The sequence below is a fragment of the Ambystoma mexicanum genome, chromosome 5q, assembly GCF_040938575.1.
Source record: "Ambystoma mexicanum isolate Mex_15411 chromosome 5q, UKY_AmexF1_1, whole genome shotgun sequence".
Lineage (NCBI taxonomy): Eukaryota > Metazoa > Chordata > Amphibia > Caudata > Ambystomatidae > Ambystoma > Ambystoma mexicanum.
In genome coordinates, this window is record NC_090933.1 from 435835365 (window position 1) to 435860598 (window position 25234).

The window sequence follows — 25234 nt, forward strand, 5'->3', positions numbered from 1 at the left end:
CCTAAGAATTAATAGTCATAAGCAATTAAACAGCGTGTAACTATCACACAATGTCAAAATACTAGGGGAAGTCTGCAATCTGCTTCGAGAAAAATAAATGCAAGTGTCACTATAATTGAGATCATATCAAATCCGTTTCAATAAATCCTGCACAACATAAATATGAATATGCAAAGATAAGGAGCCCACATTAAAGTAATTGAGTTACACTTCAAAATTAATTTCAGCTGCAGTGCTGTACGATGAAGCAGTCACGTGTGCCGTGTGGGGACTGGGCACAGATGAGGGCGAAATCTTTACACACACAAATCTGCTGAACACTGATGGATGACAAGGCATAGGCCGTCTTGGCAGACCTACATAGATGAAAGGGAACATATACTTCGTTGAACTGATCTTTAATTTGGACTACCAATTTTCACAACTCTCACCCTCAGCAGAGATAGTACTATAACAAATTAACTAGAGCAACTCTGATTCTGTCTTCGCGTGGTGTGAGCGGAGCATGGAGCTACACGTGTTAAGAGGTTGGGAGTTGGGCAGATCAACATACAAGTAATTGTGACAGGCAAAAGAAGTTGATCCACATGGATTGCTTTTCATTTTGTTCCCTGCTGTGGGGAGAGGCCGGCCTGTCTTAAATCTAATGTTCAAAGGAATAGAAAGGGACAACAGATCCATTCTAGGCGTTGGACTGTGGCTGGATGCTTCTGCAATCAAATAATGAAAAGGTCTGGATAACGGCCAACTAAATACAAAGTGTTGGCATCGTAATGTGACTCAGCGTAAAAGCACAAATAGCGCTTCAACGGTCCATACCTAAAGTAAGGATTCAGGCGTGGGCTTCCCCTCGTTATGTCAAACGTTTTTTTCGCTGCAATGTTCAGTGTTGCAATAATCCACTAGATATTCAAAACTGTGGCAACCAAAATACAAAAACTTCAAAAAAGATTCTCCAGTGTCCAAAACAAAAGAATCTTAGATCAAGATCAAGCCCCTCAATGAGGCGATGATCTCTCTCCTTCTGCTGCACGCGTAAAGAACACTGCTTTCCCCGTGGGCCTTCTCGGTCTCGCAAACAGACAGTCCCTTGCCATGATTCCACAGCTTTCTGGCAGAGAAGCACTTGTAAGGTCTGCCAGAGCATTGCCTTCTAGGGCTTTTGCTCCGCCTTTGAATAGGTTCTCTCGCTGGGAGGTATTGATCTCACTGGTGGGGTTTGATGGAAAAGTGGGGCCCTGCTCCCAAATGCCTCCTACTTCCTCTTATGCTACTTCCCAAAGCTGCCTCTATGCTCGTTCTCTTTCCTAATCTTTCCTTCCTGTCACCCGGCATAGTGCCACCATCTCGAACCTCTGACCCACTACCAGTCTCTCCCTTACACGGACATGGACTCCAGGGGACTCCCCATCATGGTCTCACATCTTTTGTTACTTCCCAATTCAACGTCATGTCTTCCTGTTTTTTTTGCCATTCTATCGGTCTGGTGTGATTTTACTCTCTTCCAAATTTCTTTCTACTGTGTCCCATCTGGTACTTCTTGATTCCTTGCCTCGCTCTTCGTTCACAATTTAGCGTCTCGTCTTATCTCTCTCCATAATATCTTTCATTCTCTCTGTAAACTGGACTCTTTTTACCCAACCTGCCTCTCTACTTCACAAATGGTATTGCTCCAAATTCATACATTTCTCACTCTGTTCCTCACCAATCCACGCCACCCATTTTAGGGCTCCTCCCAGCACCGAAAATGATGCTGATAATGACTCTAACGATGTCCAAGTAGTTGTCTTTATCTGAAGAATCATTTTGCCCACTGTTGGACCAGCAGTGGACATGGGGGACAGCAGTAACTCAGAGGGAAATATAAACCAAGGAATACCCTTTGTGCTTCAACCATCAAGCGTCTGCAATGATTTTAAGAACAAAATATATACCTATTGTGGCATACAGACTAAATTGTTCCCTGTTACGAAAGGAGGTGCTATCTGACTTGATAATACTTTCAGGTCTTTAACTACCATCCTATGCCGTGAACTTCACGCTGATTTCAAACAGCGTTTGTGCTTGACTGGGTCTGGAACTTGTGATTTGAAGAGGTCCCATCTTTTAATTCAATTTTATCGAGTAGATCGAATGTGCCTTCTTCTCAATATTAGGGTTTTTACCATATGACTTTGCATTAGACTCACTCTTGAAATGTCTACTTGCACCCCCACCTGGGGCAGCTGCACTCTTTCTTCATAACTCGCTTACATGCTCTATACTTCATTGAACCATCCTGCTCCAAGTTTGCACATCCACAATGACCTATCAAGAGATGTATTACTAGAATTAAAATCCTTACCCCCCAAACCCAAACCCAAACATATACCATTGGCCCACAATTTCCAAAGCATCATCAAGAACCTGTGGTCCATTGAAAGCCCTACCTGGTCAGGCCCCTCACACGTAGCTCACTGAACAGTGACCATGCAGCCCGTTAATCAGGTCAAGTGCTCGAAAACACAAACGAGCGGGACACTGGTCTAACTCATTTTCTGAAATGGGCATCTACCAAGTGTTTCATAATGAAAACAATGAATTAATACTTATTGCCAATAAATCAGTTTTCCTTCTATAAAACTGCCCACTTATCTTAATCACCCCAATAAGTAAAATGAAAGCAAAGTACCAGATTTATTTGTCAATCTCCCATTCACTCCAACATTGAAAGTACTAACTGTTTGGGCATTGACAGCCAAAAGCAGGAGGGCACACATCATCCTGCCATAAATTACTTTATTAAGTACCAGACCAAGACCTTGAGTAACTTTGAGGGCAACTACTAAATGATATTGAACTTTTATCCTTGGCCACAAAGAAACAGATCGCCATGATCTTACTATAATCAAAAAAGCTGCAACCAAAGTGCCAGGTGGTCTCTGTTGGTGGAACCACATGTTTGACAAACTATATCCACATCACTCATTTCCCAAAAGCTCCTTCATGGAATTCCATTAACTATGCCTACAACAAAATGGCTGCCACAAAGATTGAAAGCTCACTCTGCAAACGGCCATCTACTCCCCAGTCTGCAGTTCCAAAAACAGGAACAATAGTGTTGTACTAATGCCATTCATGAAACTCAAGCCAGCCACTACAAACAGTTGTCATTCTGCATAGTCTACTTATCTCGCCAAATATTCAAGCTGCAAATTACTCTCACATTCGATGTCTCGGCTAATATGGCCGGTATGAAGCCTACAATCACCTAGCCCCCTCCCAAAAGGTCTACCTGAACCACTCCTACGTGGCACATTGTACTTTGGCATTTCCCAATCAAGAACATGGGGTACATGATCATTTAATTGAAGAAATTGGCCCAGTTTATGAGCAGATGAGATGTCTAGCGGTGATGGCACTAGTTCAGTATTAAATCCTGTAGTTGGCTGATTGAAAAGTGGCATCTTAAAACTGGACTTTGAATTGATAGTGGATTAAAAATGTAATTGTGTTTGCATTATTGCAGTTATTATACACACATGTATGGAGCATGTTCCCAGTGTCTCATTCTTACTGATCGAAACGGCATGATAGGAACTAAAGTGACGGATTTACTGGAGTTATAGTATCACAAAAGGTTACAAATGTGATTACCCAGGTTTTAGAAATAAATGTGGCAATAGTTTCTTTGAAGGATTTGCATTTCAGTTTGTGCCAATAATTCAAAGTTACCTTGAGAAAGCTTTCACGAAGCAAAACATCAGGGAGTTGCCTGGCTGCCTCCCACTTCATGAATAGTAAAATATATAAGAACTTACAGCAAGAAATTATGCACAGCACAAGGAAAGTCTTTTGTTAAACTGTGGCATAACCAAAGCCTCCTTCCTGCACCATCAACAGCCATTCATTCTACTTCCTTCATTTCTCGCTTGCAAGCATGTAAACGGGCTCTGAAAGTACCGAGGGATGTGAACCAACCATCACATAGACTGTATCTGGGACCATGAGTTCATTCATCCCTGGTCACTTTATTCAACTAGATTGACACAGTATGATTGACATTAGTTATTGAAAGCAGCTTCCTTTTATAGATTGGCTAAATTGGGATGGCACCCAGCTGAGTGGCACCGCTCAATAATATGGTTTACGTGATCTGGAGTTTGATGGGGCAAGATGGCAGAAAGTTAAATAGGATCATCAGTCAGGTTGGTCACCTGCACAGTGGGCACACTGTTAATGTGCCATATGGGTTCTAGGAGACACAGCCTCTGTATCTTGGGCGAGAGCGCTAAATGTGCAGCAAATTGTGCATTCAGCAGGCACAGAGGCCAGTGTCACAGCAGTAGAGGAAGGAGAACATGAGCATCAAATGGAAGAGATCACTGACATGGACATGTAAGAGTCCAGAGTCCTGGTGATGTGGAGAACATGTTGTCACCAAGGAACAAGCTAGGTCTTGAGCTGAATTCCTCAATTTAATTTAAGAAGGGCATAATGATTAGGGCACTTGGGCCGTAAGCATGCTTCTGTAATGCCCTGGGACGTCAGGATAATGATTGGTGGCTGCTTCACCCTTGTGATACCCACTGATGGCTTGTTATCACCTTAATATTCTCTTCAACCATTGCTGTGCTTGCTAGGAACTTTACACATCAGCTTCAATTGGCACGGAACCCTCCCGCTAAGGAACATCCCTCCCCTAGACACTTCACCCTTCCTAGGTGCCTTTGGTGTGTGTAGGGCGATTATACTGGCACTGAACAGTCTGACAACATGATGAAAATAGATCCTTCTAAATGTGTTCCGAAAAAATGGAAAACGTCATCACTGCAGAAGTCTGTTCTTATCTGCTATGCTTGTGTTTGGTCAGAAAAATACCGCATGCTGGACTCATGCAAGTGCTGGGGAAGTGGAGCATTGCTTGGAGCACACAAAGTGCACCGCAACAAAGTTCTTTTTTTTCTTGATCAACTCGTGGAGTGGCTGAGTACCGAAGGTATAGGGGGAAGAGTTAATCATTTCCTGGTTTCTGCACATCTCTAGCAGTGCGCATGCTTGACAGTTGCTAAGGGCCCAACGACTCGATGGCCCCATGGGTTTTCTCTTCTCGTGACTTTGATCCTTACAATAAAACGTTAATGTCCATGAAATCAGCGCTCATTAGAAGATCACATCCCTTTCCGCGGGGTAAACCAGACTGACCCACTACCACTGCTGTTCAGCGAACGACCCAATGCTCATTAAATGGCGACTTTTAAGAGATACCCAAATTAGCTTTTTTAAGCACATAACAAAAAACGAATAATTTGCGAAATATCGATTATTGCTAGTGAGCAGCTCAGCCGGACATCCCGGGACATGACTGAAACGAGGTCGTCCAGCTTCCAGAGCACGTCCCCCCGCCCCCACTTCCTCTCTCGCGAGCGCGCGCACACACGCACACATTCACACACACATTAAGGAAGGGGGGGGACGCTGGAGCACATTTGGAAGGCCTAATTTCCTGTTTACTAGAAATAAACTGGCATTCACTTTGATTTCTCTATTAACAGCGTGCTCAGCTTTACAACAAAACTTAGTTGCACTTTTTTCACCAGCTTTGCCCAAGACAGAACAGTAAACACAATTCCTCTCGCTATAATTAGACCACCCCTCCAAGGACCCGGGAGTAAGGCTGCACGCCGCCGATTTAATATCCAGTGCTATATCCATATGCGCTGCCCTTGCCGGGTCCCAGAGCATATAAACTCCCCTATTAGCAGCCTTGACTGCTTAATTATGCAGATTTTTTTTGTACCCGGCTGCCTGTAAAATTACCGTGTCTAACCTTTTTTTTTTCCTGGTGCACCATGCTGGCCATTCTAATGAAATCGGCATAGTGGAAAGGGTCTGATTTGCAGTAATAGAGGTCGGATCGCCCTAGCAATCTGTCCTTTGTGGGACTCACAAAAGAAGTCAAATGCCTTCATCTGGTTCTAGCCCATCCCTTCCAAGGTGATTTCCTTCACTTCCTGATGCTTCCCAACTTTTCCTCAGGCTGTCCAATCAGCGCATACACCAGGGAGCCCGGCCTAGCTCGCAACAGTCTCTGTATCTAGTTACAGGCCCACCAGGGACAGCCAACTATCCACCCCCAAGCCTTTCAGATGAAAACCTTTTCTAACAAGGCCGCCCAGCGCCAATGAAATAACACACATCTGCATATCCACTGGGTCCCATGTTTCTTGCGCTCATGGATTATGTATCTTGCAGCCTCTAATAAAGAAATGCAGTTCTTTGTTTAATGTTTATCTTGTGCTTGTTAAGCAAATGCTAATGTTGCAATGGAATGCTTTAGTGCTATTTGGGCTTTTGGTGATTTACAGCAAGACAATCTGCTGTGAAGTAAATAGCCATGCCAGTTGAAATGAAAAGAGATGGTCTGACACGCAAAAGTAGCCCCTTCTCTCTTTGCATCCATCTTGAGCCATGGGCTGACACGTCCACTTAATCAATGGGCAGTTCCTGGACCGGGGGGGGGGGGGGGGTGGGGGGTATACAATCAACCCCAGCACATTTTTTAACCAGGTGAGACAGTAACCTCTCCCCGACCGACACCCCCCCCCCCTGCCCTCCCATCCCCAGTGTGAAGGTAAACAATGTGCTGAAGGGTAAATGATACACAATAAAAGGACGCGCCTTAACGTTTTGCTTGTCCGCTGCATCTTGGTACAAAGCAGTGTGCAGTGTTATTCACAGACCATAGGGAAGCACGGCAATTCATTGCTCACGCCTCAATCTTCTAGTAAATGGCATAGAAATAAAACATTAAAAAAAATTAAAAAGCAAAAAAAAGAAAACGCCTTTTTGGGACCAGAGCAGTTGCGGAACATGGTGTGGAAAGGATTGAAAGATGCAACAAAAACAACAGGGACATTTATGTCCTTTATGTACCCTTTAGCCGTGTCTGCGCGGCGAGCGCGGTTTCCAACTGCATCCAAGGATATCAGCCCGGAGGCACCGCTCGGTCTCGGCGGACAATATTACAATACAAGACCCAAGCACATCAACTGTAAAACAAGTCAGGACAAATAGTACTGACCTCCACATTGAAAAGGAAGAGGCCGGAGTCTGGCGAAAGCGGCGCTGATTGAAGTGTGTGGCAGATGATCGCCAGACATCACAACGCTCCAAAAATACTGGTGGTGGAGTTAGCATGAACGAGCAACTAATTCACACGCGATTCACCTATTAGCACAGACGATATGAATCTGAAGAACTCACTGCAATGATAGCCTGATTATTCAAAAAGCACTGGTGTATCCCCGGGGCATGGACAGACATACGGGTTCTGTACTGTAGAATTTATTCTTATTCAGTCTAAGATATATTAGCACTCTGTGGGTGGGAGCCGGCCAACGGGAGGCTTGAAATGCAGGCTGATACTCCCAATATAGCCTGACCGCCAGCTTCCCAGGCCGCCATTGCAGTCTTTTTGCCCCCCAAACCCAATCTCCACTAAGCGGTTTGCAGCGCTACATACAGCTTCACTCATTGCTCAGTTTGGCTGCCATAGAAAGGGAAGAGGGGCTCCTACAGAGCCGCGCCTTCCCCAATCATGGCGGAAATCTTTGCACAGTATTTTCATTCAATGAATGGGACGCTGCGTCCTCTTGTTCTTTGAATGAGAATACTTTTTTTTTAATCACCATGTGTTACCGCTTTGGTAACCTGGGGTGCCAATGGCATCATTAAACACGTTGAATGGGCTACACCAGAGGTGACATCCCAGGGCCCTCGATAAATGCCCCTGCTTCGCTCTAGCCTTTAACTCTGGCTACCGGGTCGTTACCCCCGTTATTGCTCGGAGAACAGGTTAATAATGCCATAATATGGACAGGTCAAGGGTAAGCCCTCCATCTTTTTATTTTTTGAGAATTTGAGAGAATTAAGGGGAGTTTATTTGCATATTTGATGGTTATTCTGAAAAACGTACTGTACTTGAATATAAGGGGAGTCGACAAGAGCAATCTTCCCTCCCAGAGCTCCACGCGCATGGTATTGGACAGCTCCACCGCCTATTTTCTCCACAACTTGATGTTCTGAAAGCGATCACCCAGTTAGACAGTGTAAATGATTACGAGTGTCCCATTTCTGCATTATATTTTCTGTATCAAAGCTCCGATGGATATCAAGATTTCATGGGCGCAGATGTTTCATGGCCTGGTACTATTGATAAAGTGGGGCTGGAGCAATGTTGCGATAATGAACAGAGAGGACCCAATTCTCAAGAGAGCATGTGATGTTCTCCCACATGAGAACAGTGTGTAGGCACTACTCATTTTTATTTATTTTATAGTTTATAGCGTGAACCTAGTTCAAGAGTGCCTTACAAAAAGTATTGTGCCATAATTTGGCTTGTCAATGTAGACTGCATCAGTACTGTTGTTGGAGTGAGGGATTTGTATTCGCCTGGCAGATATCGTGTAATGGGATGGTTTGGATGTGAGTGCAAGTGCTACAAAGTCTAGCTCTCATTGCACATTGAGGTATCCATCATGAACTCTTCAGTAAGATACGCAAATAGTGCTCAACGCTCATGTACAGTAAGAGAATATAACATATGGGCTCCCAGTTACCAAATGGTTAAATATGATAACAGTTTTACATCGTGCTTCAAGCAAGATGCATCTGGGCCTCTAAACGCTGCAGTAATAGTTCTGTTCATTACCATAACTAATGGTACTTTTAAAGGTGCTCACTGTCAATCCCAGGACGATGAAGTGGCCCAGCTGGGATTCATACGTGTAGTACAGACTGAACTCCAAGGTAGGTGGTGAGCGCTTAACTCTAGGACCCATCATACTGACTGCACACTGTTGACATCAAGCAGTGTCTGGCAAAACATCCAAATGTGTATAGGGCACATTTGAGCGCATAGTCGTGAAACATCCAGTGGTTCGGAAAGCTCTATTTATATTTTCAATCCTAAAAAGGTGGTGGAAATATAAATTGTGCATCAATGCCGAAACTCTACCCGACTATTGCACAAGGCCCAGCCAAGCGGGCATGGAGGAGAACTGCCTACATTGTGCCATCCCAGGCAGCCTGCCTGCACCTGCAAGTATGGCATCTCCCTCTGAGCCACAGATGCGCCCAGACACGCGATGACTAGCACAAGCCCGACCCATACAGCAAGACATTTGATCAGGTGTGCAGAGTGGGGACAGTAGAACGATTTGTGTAAATGCTCTTGCCAGTAAACTAAATTGGCAAAGTGGATTTTCGGGAAAGTAGTTCTGACGAGCCTGTGTACCTTGTATATGAATCCGACAGTTCCTAGTCGTATGTAGGTAACACCAGGAATGCTATGGGAGTATCTGGGATGATAAACTACTGCTGAAAACTCTTTTCTTCAGATGCACGGATTGTGGAGACAAAATGTTCTCGATGGTGATTAGCACCTAACGGGACAGCCTTCCCAGCAATATTTCTCAAAGCCCCTTCCTGGTGCAAATCAGGCTACTCATAAAGGCTGGCAATTCAATCATTATTGATAAACTTGCCGGCTGACCTTTGCCTCTCTCTCACTGCCCGTGTTGCCTTACAGTCTCTTATTGTTAATAACACTATGCTTTGTTTGGAATGCTGTACCCGACGTAGAAGCTTCAACTTTGCACACGAGGTGACTGTGTGCATATGATAGCTAGAAGTGACACACCAAGTTAGGCATGGGCATAGACTGACTGCAGATGCGTGCTACGGCTGCACCAACTCGACAACAAAAAAGAAAGACTGCACCCATCCTACGATGGCAGTACCTCGCCTTAGTAGGTTGGGCCTAGCACTTCATGTCCACACGTGTGCATGCATGTCTCCCCCTGGACCTATGCTTCAAAGGGATCAATACGGTTTGTATTTCTATTTCATTGGTAGGAAGCATGTCTTCGCACATTGTTGTTTTGGAGAAATCACAAGCATATAATGAGAGCATAACAAAGTTGTAGGTGAAAATGTGCCAGTTGTGTGCTCAATTAAATACATTGCCCCCAAAGCATGGGGAACGAACACAGTCAGGAGAGTGGTTAGTGGCTTGATGCCATTTAGGCCTACCCAAAGACGAAGGCAGGACCTTTCAATGCAGCATGTACTTTATTATTATGCAGAATGTTCCAAGGCAAAAGGGAAGTTTACAACAGCAAAAGTGCAATCAATGCAGAGTAAACATTTTATGTTGACTCATTTCACCATGCATAGATAAATGCTGTTTATCCTATTGCGGAGAATATTTGCCTCCGCAAGTAACAGAACCAAGACGGCTTGCATTAAATCCTTCTACCCATGTGTTTTTTACCCTAAAACCGCAATATTTGCTGAAGTTGGTAATTGGAGGTGTCAAAATCCATAACATAGTGGGATTTCCTATACTGGAGGGCACCATCAAAGGTTACAGAAATAGGCCATACCCGAAAATGGTGAATATGAATTCAGATTTTGAGCATAAAGTGCCACCTTCTTGCTGATGTCATTGTAGGAAAACAAACTATCATCAATCGGAATCTTTAGAACACGTTCTTTGAAGAGGTAGAACAATCTGAGAATGGGAGGAAAACCTTGTTGGATAGAACAGGGTTTTGGAAATGGATTAGAGACTGCACCACTTGTTTTCAATTAGCAAATATTTAAGATTAAGTAATGAGTTTTATACCAAGCCAGTTCACCACCATAGATATCTCAAAGCACATAATATTTGTCCCAAAAAGAGGCATACTATGCTCTTGCCCCGGGATCACACGCCCCTAGTGTTTTTGCAGGAAATTACCGGAAAATAGAGTGAGAAAAGAAAAGATGAGGTAGGCCACATAGTGCGCAAGAATGGGAGTTTGCTAAGGTCTGTGAATTAATGACAGAAGAGAATAATATTCTGTAATTGAGAATTTATAGTCTGTGTACATGTGGTGCTCACGGTGTTCTCGGCTGTCCCAAGTCTGCTGTGGCCAAGCTTAACCATGGTCATCCACTGGAAAGATGTAGGTTTTACATAGATTGAATTACTGAAATAAATAATTTTGTCCTACTTTGTTTTATAATTATATACATGCTTTCCACTGTCCCGACTACCTACGATTGTGTAAGAAAATACAAAACAAATCTTTGACTCATTTTTAATTAAATGTAGTATTCGAACACATGAATTCAGAAAAATGTTCATCCGCAATACGGCATACATCTATGTTAATAGGATTCCTTCTCCAAACCTGGCAATGGAAAGTAATTTAGAAGAGTTCATATCAGGATGACTTTTGGATGAATTGTAGAGACTAAAGCTATTAGATTTCTGTGACCTTGTTTACTTTGGAAATTCAAACAGTTTTTGTGATGAATTCGAATTCAGGGCAACTTTGAGGAAATAATGAATATTTACTCTAAAGCTAGTGGACCAGGTCCACATTTCAAATTTGTATTGTTAAAGCAAACATGCAACAATATCCACGATTTATAAGAAATCATTTTGAAACGATTTAAAAGCAGCCAAAGGCTTAAAATGGGACAACTAGTTTGGCCTCAATAGTACAAATTAAATGTTTTGAGAGACTAATAGGAGATCTCCACAAAACCCTAGAGATGGCTAATATGCAGCAATCCTAATACTTTGTCTAACTTGACTAATTCCTAAAGCGTCGTTTATAGTCTGCATTAAACAATGATTAGATTATCTTTTTTTCAAAAACAAATAGTAGAATGTGGTCTTAGATATTTGGAGATAATTGGCTTCTGTAGGGAACCTGGCCAATAGTCCAAAATCTTTGGGATCACATTTTGGAGAAATTCAACATTGATAGAGGGATGTATTTATGTCTCTATTACGATGCTAAAGATATAACTGAAGGTTTAGAAAACATGGATCTCCTCTACAATTTGATAAATGCTCGCAAACTTTGATGAATGAAATGTATTTAAAGACATGTATACATTCACTACAGGTTAGAGCACATACAATTCCTCTAAAAGAGACCATATTTTAAATTGCTAAATTAAGTAAATAACCTTTGTAGATATTTTGCCAAGATTAATTTGCTGCGATTAACTTAGTTACAAATATATGGGTGAATACAAATTAAAAAATAAAGAGTTGCTCAATCTTTATCTATTCCTGTTCAGCTTCAACACTGAAGACACATTCCTAACCTAAATGTGTTCTTTGCTTTGGGTGTTTCACCTCTCTTGAGGATGGTAAAGTGAATCCAGGCAGTGCTGCCATGGTTAAACAATATAGTCAGACTGACAGTCTCGGGAGGATAGCTCAGGGGCAACGTGCTCGCCTTGGAAGCAAGGCAACAGAGAGCACCACAGGTTCGATCCCCGGGTCCGCGCTTAGAAACCTCTGGGTATTAAGCACATTATAAATAACATATCATGTACGGCAAATCACAACAGAATATTATTAACTAGACAGATCAACATAACCTCGCACAAAAGGACTCTGCTGACTCCCCACTAACCCCACTGAAATCTCTAATACTCTCCACACTCATCCTTAAATACTGAACAAATCACATGCATATCTCCGCTGCAAAGAAAAAAACATAACCACCACAAACTATATACACACTCCACAACACCAAATGGGAAATTAAACCAATCACACAAATCAACTCATGCACCAGACACCACATAAGATTTACCAGATAAAAACAATCCAGCACACAGTGACTGGTTTCTCCAAACTGAAGCTACCAACAGAACAACAAAGCTCTCTTGCACTTTTCCCTCTCTATCCCACTAACTAAACCCTCCCAACCCTCCTTCCTTTTCACATCCGCCAAAGTGCCTGGAGACTATGAAAATGCCAGTAGCACGTGGTATAAATCACAATAACATAACATGTGTTCATTATTTTGAACTACAAATGCCATCTGAATTGTCCTAATTATGAATACAAGTAAAGTGATAAAGTTAGTTCAGTATTCAAAGTGTACACACTTTCACTGATCTCATTTAATTGCCTAATTGTACCATTTCAATGACATGCAGCTGAGCCTTGGCAGATCATTTATAAAAATAAAGGAATTTTTCAACTTTTTGCATGAAATGGTTCCAAGGAAGTGTCGAAGGATTTTAGTCTTCCTAGTAACCACGATCCGCATATTATAATCCATGTGTCCTGACTACCCCAATCCCAACTATCCACTGCAACATCCTCACACATAAAAGGGGTCTAAAACTGTTTTTTGTTTGTATTAGGTCTGGAGGATCACAACACAATGTACAGAGGAAAGTGCTAACCCAGAACCTCGTGGTCCTATGTAAACACCTTGCTTTTGAGTACCAGCTGGGAGGATCTTTGCAATGGGAATGTCAGTCTTGAAAATGCACATGTTTGGAGGTCATAATTTGAAACTAACAACTAAAAAACAAAGTGTGTTCTCAACCATGGATCCTGGATGCTGACATGTGGTGCAGTCATGCCTTGATAATGCAAGATACTTGTCACCTCAAATTAATTTGTGCCCATCAACTGGACACACTGTCGAGAAAGCTTAGTGCAAGCCTAAAACCATGAAAGGACTCAGAATTCTGCATGTTTCTTTTTTCAGTTATGTGATTCACTTGATTTTACTCTATGTATATCTCGTAAGGGGCATCATATTTTTTAGAAGTGACACATATGGCGAGTCAGGACACAGAATCTTGTATTATCAAATCTTATTTTGTCTTTCTGTTCCTTTTTGGGGCTTTCACATAAGATCCATTACTCTTGTCGATACTATTAGAATGTCTTGGTAAAGTATTCTTGTTCTAATGGGTTGTCCTTCCTGGACAGATAGATGTCCCCTTCAGTTGGGCTACATATCTCGTTCTATATTCCTATTGTCTATCTCTCCCAGACCTTGGTTCACCCTGGGTTTTCCAATTCTCTTTATAACTTTCTTTAGTAACGTTATTAGTTACTTTCTTCTTTTCCTAGGGTATTTCAAATAGCTTTTCTTTGACTCCTTTTCTAGTATCACCATCAAAGGTCATTCATTTTAAAATATACTCTTTCATATCCGTCACCGGGACGAGTGGTTCCTGCGGTATCATGATTGCCTAGGTGTCTCCTGTGCTTCCCATTACCTTTGTTCCTCACAGGGATGTCCTCGGGTGCTTTGTAATTCGGGCACTTCTCCTCAACTCACAGGTTGCTGCTGGCTTTGCTGGCGTTTCTCTTTACGCCTTCCTTGACTTCTCCGTAGCACCCTGGTCCCTCGCGGCATGAACGGACGTCTGTACTCTCACTTTCGTCTCGGCGACCGTTTCTGGATGTGCTATCCACTGTGCTTAGTTCTACGTGGTCTTGCCACCACGTCTCGGCAGGCTTCTGTCCTGCTGGATTCTCTTTGTTCGACTTCTAAATGTCAAGGCCTCCCGCAACGCTTTCTCCGGCTAGTTCCAAATGTACTGGTTTCCGTCTTCCCCAGGTTTGATGTAGCAGGGGAGTTCCCCAAGTCTACGCACATGCTTGTCTCCCTCTGCTTCTCTCTGGCTTCTCACAGGGGACTCCATCAACCTCTTCCTCTCATTAGATGGTCACTTTTATTTAAACGGGGTATGCTCACCTCCCTTTAAAATAATACCATTGGTTAGTTGCTTTCTTTGTCCCAATCTGGATACTTTATGTTCTGGTTCTTTTGAGCATCTCATATAGGCTACAATATATCCAGCTTGAGGGAGTTCCTTATGGCAACGGGAGTCCTTTTCCGCAAAGGAGGAACCTCTCCCTGTGAGGTCCCACTTGCCTCTACCCTTAGGGAGGGTGTTGTGGAGCTTACCTTCCTAGCTCAACAAGGTTCCATGTGATAATATCCCCGCAAAAATGTCGCCATACAAGAATGGCGCCTTTTTTGCGGCGATATTATCCCATGGAACCTGTGGGGGACACCCCTGGAACCTCCAGATTTTGTTTTAAAGGGAGGGCAGACACCCCCGCTTCCATTTACCACATATATTATCCCCATAAATAATGTTGCCATAAATATAGTTGCCGGGAAATGGCATAAGCAAGATTATTTATAGGGATAATATTACCCGATACCCTCCACAAAGGGGCACCCCCTTAGGGAGAAGGGACAAATTCCCTTGATTATTCACACATGCTTCTAATTATTGACACAGGACTTGTACCTTCTTTTCTTAGAACCCTTGAAGCTACACTGGAGTGTTTTACCCATGAACGTGTTATTCTTTATTGCAAATTTCTTATATAAGTATGTTATACTATGGGGATTTATACTTTACGCCACTGCTATTTACATGAGTTTCCAGGAGCTTTAAAGAAAAATGGCCTTGACAATTAAACTCATCCCTATACTTTGAGATATTGTGGAGCGTCCATGCTGGTGTTGCTAAATATTGTGCTTTATTTGGGCAAGGCGGTCTATGAAGACACTATGCAACTGGAATTAATGGCACAGTAACAAGGTTGTGTTGTGCGGCCTGCAGCGCCATTTAAGAAACTAAACAAGCGTCCGCGAATAAACAAAATTCTGATGGATCAAAAGCACCTTTACAATTTTAGCGATATGTTTAGTTATTTGAAAGATTCAATTGTGCCCTTTAAAAATCCCAAGAACTATTCAGTGAAAGGTTCTGCTCTTGAAGTAGGATGCATAAAACCCATCTCTGACACCAAAAAAGCTGGCAGTCCAATGTTGGGCACAGTTCACGGAGGCCAGACAGGACACTATGTTCTACGCTGCTTTCACCAGGCGTGTTGAAAACACCCTTTGTACTTAATCATGTATCAGCTTCCAATCAACGTAATGAGTAAGTCAGAGCTGGTGTTCCAGTTATTATTTCACCACTACACAGCCCTAATCAGATAATTTAGCATACAGTGTCACATTAAAACATTTTATATGAAAAATAATACTAAAGTGATTTGGGGGGATTTTAAAAGACGGCACATCCGTTGAAATAAAGGGATATAAAAATGTGATTATTATTAAGAGTTTCAATTGGTGACTGACACGAAACTGACATGTTTGATTCTATGTGTTTAGATAGAATGGAGCCTCTTCAGTCACAGAACTGTAGAGATCCTACCGCAACCATATCGACGCTGCTAGGTCTTGAACCAAAGAGTTTAAGTGACAGTAATCACAAAGGGTTTTACGATCCAAAGAGTTACTCATTGAAATAGGCTACTATGATGGGGTTGCATTAAGCCTAACATTTCACTTGATTGGGAACTTGGAGAAGACTGGCACAACTAGGCATTGGGTTTTCACAAGAAATATTTAATAATGGACAATAAGGCATTGTTCCAATGAAGATGTCAAGAAGCAGGAAGACCCGTTTAGTTTTCCTGTTTTTGAGAATCTAGGAAAAGGTTAAAATTAATTGTTTTCCAACTTATGAATTGCTACTAGATAATTGCTAAATTACTCTAAATACTAAACGTGCAAAGTCTGCCTTATCCTGTCACAATTGAATATTCCTCCCTCCGTCTCAACACCAGCCGAGTTTATGTATTCACTACTATCCATTGAGATCTAGGTGAAACAACCAGCAATGGGCGGATGAGCCATGGATTTCTTGTGCAGAGTGCTTCTGGTTGAAGCATTTTTCAATTTCAATAAATAAATACTAAAAACAAAGATATTGAAAATTGGAGGAACGTTCCTCTCATTGGACATGTAAATATGTTCCAGGACTTCAGTAAGTCATTAACTTCCCTATTCATCACATTTCAAATAGAAAAAGTGCACTGTATTATAGGAGAGTAGCGACTGATACTATGCTTTCAAATGATCACTCCATGCACATGGGGGAAATGCTTCTACAGCATACTCCGGCAGGAATCACAAATTCAATTTATGAAACAGTTTGCTTTTGAGAAATATTGGGTGTCTCTGCACATCAACTAATCTCTCTGAAAACATGAAACCAATTGCATGCCTTGCATTTGTATCTGAATTTGGAACAAAACTCCCATCCATTGAGACATCAGACAAAGCAAGTGACCGTATCGACAATGAGGACCACTCTAGATACAGCTCAAATAACTGCAGGTCGAATTAGTCAGCAGGTCACACACGTTTAGCATGCAGGTACAGTGCGGACGAGCCTTATATTACCTCATTCAAATCCTGGTTCAAATCACTGAAATCATGGTTTGGAATCGGTTGAAATCCGTACAATGCATTGTAGAGTGGAACTGTGACGGAATTGAACTAAGCCCTATAATTCTCGAAAAGTAGTTCTTTGGTGTTCATATTACGTTAACCCATTTAAAACAGGATGCCCAGGCTGAATCGGATTTGAACAGGTTCCCCCAGAACAATAACCTATTATAAAAATATTGTATACAATTAAATCCCATCAAAATTTAAAAAATCAAAAGGAATGAAGAAAAAAGTAAACAATTTGCTAAAGGTTTGGGATGGATCAAGCCAATAAGTGTTATCAGTTTAGGCCTCTCCAACTTGTGCCCAAATCTACGTTTAAGGTTCATATGGTTTGAATCATTGAAACCCTGTGCGGGTTCAAATCGCATTCAAACCAGTTTACTTAGTCCTAACTTAAATGCAGTATAATGTCCCTATATCTAATGGCAAGTAAAACAACCGGTTATGATTGAACGTAGTTGTGAACAACTGCAGGAATTGCAACAGCAACAACAATGGGCAACAGAGCAATGTCTATGCTACACCGGTTTGGTTAGCTTTCGGAAACCACGCTATGATGGGAGGGAGTATGTGAAATGGCATAAAGGGGTGATTCGATTTCTTTTGCTTTACATATTTATATCGTAAGTGCTTAGGGTTTAAGTGATCCGGGAAATAAAGTGATTCAAACAATATTTCAGACATTTGTTTCTGTAACAGTCAGGTTTATACATGCATTATCCAGGCTCAAAGGACACCTTTGCCACTACAACAAAAACCCACTTTTTGTTCCTTTAGATTCTTCACTATTGTCGCAAATACCAACAATGAATCGATATATGATATAGCATTTATAATGCGCCTACGCACAAGTGTTTCAAGGCGTGGTCAATTAGGATGATCAATTATGACAATCTTAGAAAAATGATACATCTACTTTGATTGCCTTGCAAATGTAAGTGCTCTTTCTCCAAATACAACTATGACTTAGGTTCACAGATATTCAAAGCAAAGATTTTGAATTGTTCCCGTTTTGCAAGACCTTCCCTGCTGCAAAATGCAGCACTGGCATGGCAGAGGAACAGTTGTTTCTCAAGATCCAATCACAGAGGGTCAAGGCTTTTATTTCTCCCTCAGTGGGTCCTCAGGGATCCAGACAATAACAAGTGTAGACTTATTGATGGAAATTTCAAGGCAGGCGAAACATGCAGATCAGTACTGGTAGTGTTTAATCCATCGCAGACGTAATTTCATACCGCTGCTGAATTTTAACACGAGCAAATCCAAAACAATGTCAATATTCCCCTTTTCGCAGAGTGATGGCATTTAATCAAGAATATTACTGCGCCCTCCTTGAGACAGCTGAGACACAAAGCCAGCCAGCTGATGAAATTCCTTTTCTAATGCCATTACTCACATCTAAACAGCAAAGACAAACAGGGAGCAGGGATGGTATAGTTTGGGAAAACAATATACAACAAACAGATTTGAAGCGCAAACACACTGTACCAGAAACAAATGAATCAGACGTGCTTTTTGTAATAGCAGAGCCCATCTATTCTAGTTGACTTTTTAATGACTTGATCCAGAAGTCACCTGACAAGCTGCAATGAGGGGTTCAATGCGTACCACTGCTCCAGCCTGGTACAATCAATGCCCTTTAATTACTCCAGATTTCCCTAGCCTAAGGAAAGCTGAGGGATCCTTAGGATGGTTGCATGGAAAGACAAGGGCAATGTGAAGACCAAACACATTACAACTTTCAATGCTTGAAAATATTAAAACGCATGCAAAGAGTAAACAGCCATACGTTACAGTGGAATTCACCCCAGAGAGAAAGTCATCACAAAAATTCTATTGCAAAGTTTTTAAACACAGATGTCTTTTTTTATATAGTGTGACACTGGCATATACAAAGTTTTAAAACCCTTCAAATAAAAACCTACATTTAAGACAAGACCAGGTGGAAGAGTCATCTCACGCAACTCGTGAATAGACAATATGATGAGATGCATGAAATATCTGAGCACTCTGGTTCACAGATTCTAAAAGCTACCAGATTATCGGCAGGATTAGACAATTCTGTGGTGGAAAATTATCACTGGAATTGTGTCAGTCTCCACTCTCCGTGGTGAAATCCTACATGACAAAATTGCTACAGTGTGAGGGAGGAGAACAGCTGTCTCAATAGATTTACTGTCAGCTAAAAGTACACATTCCTTACACCCCCTCAGAAGCCCACCGCATCACCAGATTCCATCCACCACCCACATCACTTCCACATCTATGTAATCACTCTAGTCCACAACTTCTCACTTATTTCAGCCAGCACTGTGCTTATACAGATCCCCTTATTTAATGCATCAGCAACAAAACGGGTAATAGTATGGTTACTTTGCCCCACCAGAACCTAACTGGGACAAAAATGAGTATCCTGCACCATGAAACTATCCCAACAAGTTCATATCATGCAAATAATGAGAAACGAGGCTGTTAGTAGTCCATTAGCAAGCTCAACCTAAACCACTGTAATGAATCAGGGGCGAATACCGAAAAAGGCCTACCTTAAAAAACATACTCCCAGGGACACCGAGGAAGCAGTTGCCTGCCTTGTATTTTTCTTAATAGAGCTGTCTGGTTCCATTGGTCCCAAATCGTCAAGATGGCCCAATCATTGTACAATATGTGAAAATATGGACAACAAAATATACATTCTTGGCTAAATGTGTTTTACAAAACATTAAACTTCGGATATGACTTACATAAAGCTCAGGTCAATACATTATGACTCCATAAAATGTATACAAATAATCAATCACAAACCTAGGCAACATAAAAGGATGTAAAAAACGCTCCATAATATCTTCTTCCTGAGATGTTGTCAAAATGTCATTAATTTGGTCTGCGCTAGGTCTAGATCTTAGACCTAACCCAAAGGGACAAAAAGCAACTTACAGAAAACAGGGTGTATGCGCCAAAACAAGCAGCTTCATACAAGACATTGTGGATTAAAATAAAGAGTGAGGGTATGGACAACAAGATGGGCAAAGATGAACAAGGTCTTGGGTTGAGGCTAGTTGGTCCCACCAGCCTAAGGGAGGAAGTCATCCTTGGCAGATCTTCCCTGTCTATCTGAAAACAGGGTCAGCACAGCTGCGGTGCTTCACCGGTGCTTCTGCGGTCCTGGAAGGTGCTGCTGGCATCTCGGCTTGTCTTCTGCTTCTGATTTCTTGTTCCAGTGGTCAACTCTCTCTGTGGTCCCAACATCTTCACCTTTTAAGCTGGAACCAATTCATGCTGGAAACCATTAATTCACACTCAGAGCTGTTAATCACCTGGGGGTTGACTGTCCTCCAGGACAGCTAGCTGCCCAGTCAGAACTGGTTTCAGCCAGGCATACTTACAAAGGACAGTGAAGATTCTGGCTCCTCCCTCACTTCCTGCCTTCTCAGACACTCTGGAGCCAGGGCCGGTGTCAGGGTAAATCCTGCCAAAGGAAAAACTCACAAAGAACTCAAACCTAGTCTGATAGAAGGAAAGCACAGAGGAAACAGACAAATTAAAAATGGCAAACGAAACAAGACAGGGGCCATTTTGAGAAAATGGTTACCCATGGATGCTGTACTGCAGCTGAGAAATCAGCCTGCTAGTAACCTGCACAAAAGGTAGTAAATAGTTACCACTGCCACAGCCATTTAAGTTAGTCAGTATAACAACAAGTTACATGAGTAGTGGGAGCAGGAGTTACAATGTAATCCCCAGCACCCGGCATAGGGTGGCGAGTGCTGGACCCACAAAAGAAAATCTAAGTAAGATAAAAAGTTATCTTACAATTCATGGGAACTGTAGTTCTCACAGGAAAATGTATTTAAACATAAACGAGAAGTCAAGGGACACATCAGTGACGCTGCACAGTGGGTGCTGGTGTCACAAAGCAAAAAGCAGAGGCCTGTATTAAACATAGAAGCTTACCAGACTCCCTAAAACAGTAAGAATACAATCCCAGTCAGAGAAAAAGAATGCGTGAATGGTAAAAAGTTCCACTTGCTCAGGAGATTAAAATAAAAAAAGTCCATAGTCCAGCTACAGTGCTGGGGGTCTCACAGGTTAAAGGGAATTAGCATAGAAACTGGCAATTACCCCGAACAACTATCAAAGCAGCAATTGCTGTGCAATCATTTTGAATTACCTATATATTTAGGTGTAGTAAAATGCACTTTCTTGAAAAATAAAATTAGAACCATTTCCATGTAATTAATTAGATTGATATTCTACCTTTACATCATATTGTGACAAAGCATTTCCAAACTAATTTTAAGATTGAAATGAAATAAAGTGTGGTTTCTTCATAAATCGCTATATTTAGACAACTGCCCCAGGAGGTTGGCATGGTTGAATTTGTGAAGGTAAGTTAGCCAGCAAACTGGTTGGGCTAATGCTCCCTATAGCATTTCCCTGATAGGGGAAACAGACCTGTACTAAACAAGATGGTGGTCTACTTAAACAAGCATTCGTAAAGGCATTGTATTATAGCTTTCGTGTAGGCACGTGAACAGAATGTTCCAGTCATTGCCATAACGGAACTAGCCGGCCACAATATAGTAAGAGCTAGGAATAGTTTGGCAGAGTCTGGCAAACACCTGCCAATGCCTACACAAGAACCAACACTGTTGGAATTCCCAATGGTTGGCTTGAACAGAAATTCAGTGCAAGGAACAGATACAAGTGCACACATTGCTTGTAAAGTGGTTTAAGGCACACAAGGTTAAGAACGTTTTATTACACCAGGAGCAGGTTCATAGCTCCAATTAAACCACTACCTTTCAGAGAGCTACCTAGAAAGCACAGAGGTGGACTCAGAGGTCCCTGTGTGTGTGTTTTGGGCATGGAGTGTCGGGTAGTGGCTGGAAATGATCTCAAGGACTAGCATGGGCATGGACGGGCAATGGGTAGTTAAAAAGTCAAGCACCCCCCTCACCCGCTTAGAGGCCGTGTCCACTCTCACATACAATCTCACTTCAGTTCTGATGACAATTGTTATGGTTTATAGGTAGCACTTACAGTGTCACCTATTAGCCAAAACTAAAATTGGTCCAGCCCCAGAGGTATATCTCACCAATGCTAGCAGGTCCTGATATCTTTAAGAGGTAATTTACCTTTTCCAACAAATGTACAGAGATGTATTCCTTAGATGATTCCTTGCAACATGCTTGCTTAAAATATTACTTTTGAGCGTCATATGGACCATAGTGTTCTCCTGTACACTAAGTCGCCATTTCCAAATGCACCTTCGCGTCTATGAGAGGACCAAATCACGCACTGGAGCATTTCTTTTAAAATCTATATTTGTTGGCACTGTCCTAGTTTTACTTTGTCCGAGTTCACTTACATATCGCGTTTCCTAAAACAGGCGGGTGGCCACATCTGTAATTCTATAAGACAAAGCACCGTTTTACATTTTTTGTATTAAAAAACAAAAGCCTACTATACTTCTAAATGACACCTATTTAAGATCAGAATGTTCTGTCCTAGCTTGTTGCCAAGAACGATCTAGGCTGTATTACTGCAATTTTTTTGAGTTCGAGGTTTTTATTAGAGACATTTATCATAAGCCCAAGAGTAATATATTTGTATGAATAATAAATTCCTACACAGTATTAAAAAACAGTAAGAGATAAATAACGAAAATCACAACACGAAAGTACAAATCAAACGCATTAGTAAAGTCGACATAATAGAGAAACAAGCAGCCAATAAGCTTCGAGTAAAGTAATCTCCCGACAGCTAAAGAATATTTCAAGACAAAAGAGCAGTATGCCAACAGTGCTGGGTATGTCCATAACCCATAGGCCTAAGAACAACAAAAAACACATGTATGTGCATACTGGAAGTGTGAGGCCAACTGAGTTATGAATGTTTGCGCCGAATGTGCAACTTAACCTGACACAGGTCCATCATCTTCTTGCTTTACACATCTGCATTTTGTAATCCGACGAAGGGTGATGAGTTTTGGGTTCTCAAACATTTTATATAAACGGTATAGAGATTTCTTTTTTTGCCATCAAGGAATTGCACAGCCCAGTTATCAAAGCTTTTCTTTTAGTGGACTGCGCCCTTAAGCTGTTTAACCATGGCAGATCTAATTTATCCAATTTAAATTGAATATTTTACCACAACAATGTATACCACAGAAATAGCATGGCCTATATTAACCTGAAAACTACAAATAACACATTTTCTTTTTCACTCATTTGCGGCTCAGCTTTTAGGATGATTTTACAGTGTTGCTGTCGGCAGCATCCCCTCCTGACAGGATAGTGCACAGTACATTAAGTGTGCCCTTGAGTAAGGGAACGGCAGGGCAACCACTCGTAGGTTTTGCCAGGACGAGCACGCACCAAGTTCCCAAAGTAAGTGAAGATTGCTTCCAACTGCAATATCGGGTCTAAGGATATTGTATTGATATTATTATGAACAATACTAATAAAAACACAAATAATAAAGCTAACAATATACTATTTAAATGGCAGACAAATGGAACTGCTTTTTGATGGACATACTTCAAATAGTTTAATTGCATTTGTATTTCTTTATTGCTGAGCCTATGGGCACCGGGCACGCTCAGTGGGTACCTTACAATGATACAGGCGGAAGTATGGATCAGAAGACACGTTGTCGTGCAGCGAGGTGATTTACGGGCAAGACATTAATTACCAGGGGTTGGGGCTGCAAAGGAGGACATACAATATGTTATTATTTTTTTACACACAACACAGCCGGAGTGGGTTCCAGGTGCAGGGGAGAGAGTAGGTGATGGGGAGGAACTGACACCGGGAACGAGACTGCTCATTGCAGGGAGTTACCTTCTTCAGAAGGAAAAACTCAATGGAATGGTCAGAATTGTGCTGTGTAATGCCCTAGACACCCAGACAAGAGCTATGTCACAAAAGGGTGATCAACAAATGAGCCAAGATTATGCAAAAGCCTTCTCCTCAACTGTCCCCACATTCAGGAAACTAAACTATTTATAGCCTTGACTCTTTTTTTCAGGATCTTCTGCTTTAACTGTGAGGTTAAAGTGTGTAGGTTATATCCTGTGAGGACGGTCAGAGGGAACTTCTCTTTACTATACCAGAACAGGGCAATTCCGACCCCCCCCCTCCCAGCACCCACCTGATCTTCATTCCTTCACATATGTAACATTTGCAGGTTCTAGGCTGATCAAAAGTAATTTGAAATGAATAACATCTTTAAGATAGGTCTGTATTTGGCTAACAGGTATGTTTACGATATCTGAATAATTTATAACACACCTGTACACAAGTGTATCGAGGCGCGACAAGAGAAGAGAGGGAAGACAGAGGGAGGACAGAGGGAGGACAAAACAAACCATCTTACTAGGCCTTGAGTCATTCAGATCATACAAGTGCGAGAACAAGAAGTGCAAGGGAAAGGGGAGGGGGGAAAACAGGGAAGCAATGCTCCGAGTAAGTGCAGCGGAGCTCTGGGTAGTGCAAGGAGAACAAGGGATGATAGGGTTACAGTTACAGCCTCCAAGTGCGTTATAGGCCCGGAGGCAGCGCAAGGGGGACTGATCAAGAAAGAACCTTGTACCCAATGAGACTCAAAGGGTAACCAAGCAACCAGTCGATACAGCAGACAGGTAGGTCAGGTAGGTTAGCAGGGGAGGGGAGAGAGAGAAAGCAGAGAAGAGGAACGTTTTGAGCTGCTACCGGACCTTCAGGTGGCCCAGCTCAAGTTTGAGAGGAGCAAGGAGGCCATTCCAGAGGGAGGCACCTGCGAGGGGAGAGATCTACCCACCCACCCTCTTCCTGGAGAGGCGTCTAACCCTTAGAGAGTTGGAGGTTGCCCAGAGAAGGGCTCGAGAAGGAAGGTATTTTGGGAGAGCGTTGGATAAAGTGTGGACCCGGCCCCAGAAAGCCTGATGGACAATGCACAGGGTTTTGAACTTGATTATTGCAGTCACCGGGAGCCAGTGGAGAGATTTCAGGGCTGGAGAGATACTGCTCCTGGACTTGAGGTCAAGGATAAGTCTTGAAGTCCTGGTATGGATTAGTTACAGAGGGCGGAGAGTAAAGGAAGGCAGATTCAGGAAGAGGCTG

The 25234-nt window shown here is 42.1% G+C and overlaps 1 protein-coding gene across 4 annotated transcripts in view; it reads right to left on the reverse strand.

The window, feature by feature from the left end:
• ZNF521 (zinc finger protein 521) overlaps positions 1 to 25234 on the reverse strand; it is a 1002654-nt gene that overhangs the window by 181662 nt on the left and 795758 nt on the right. The window lies entirely within an intron of this gene.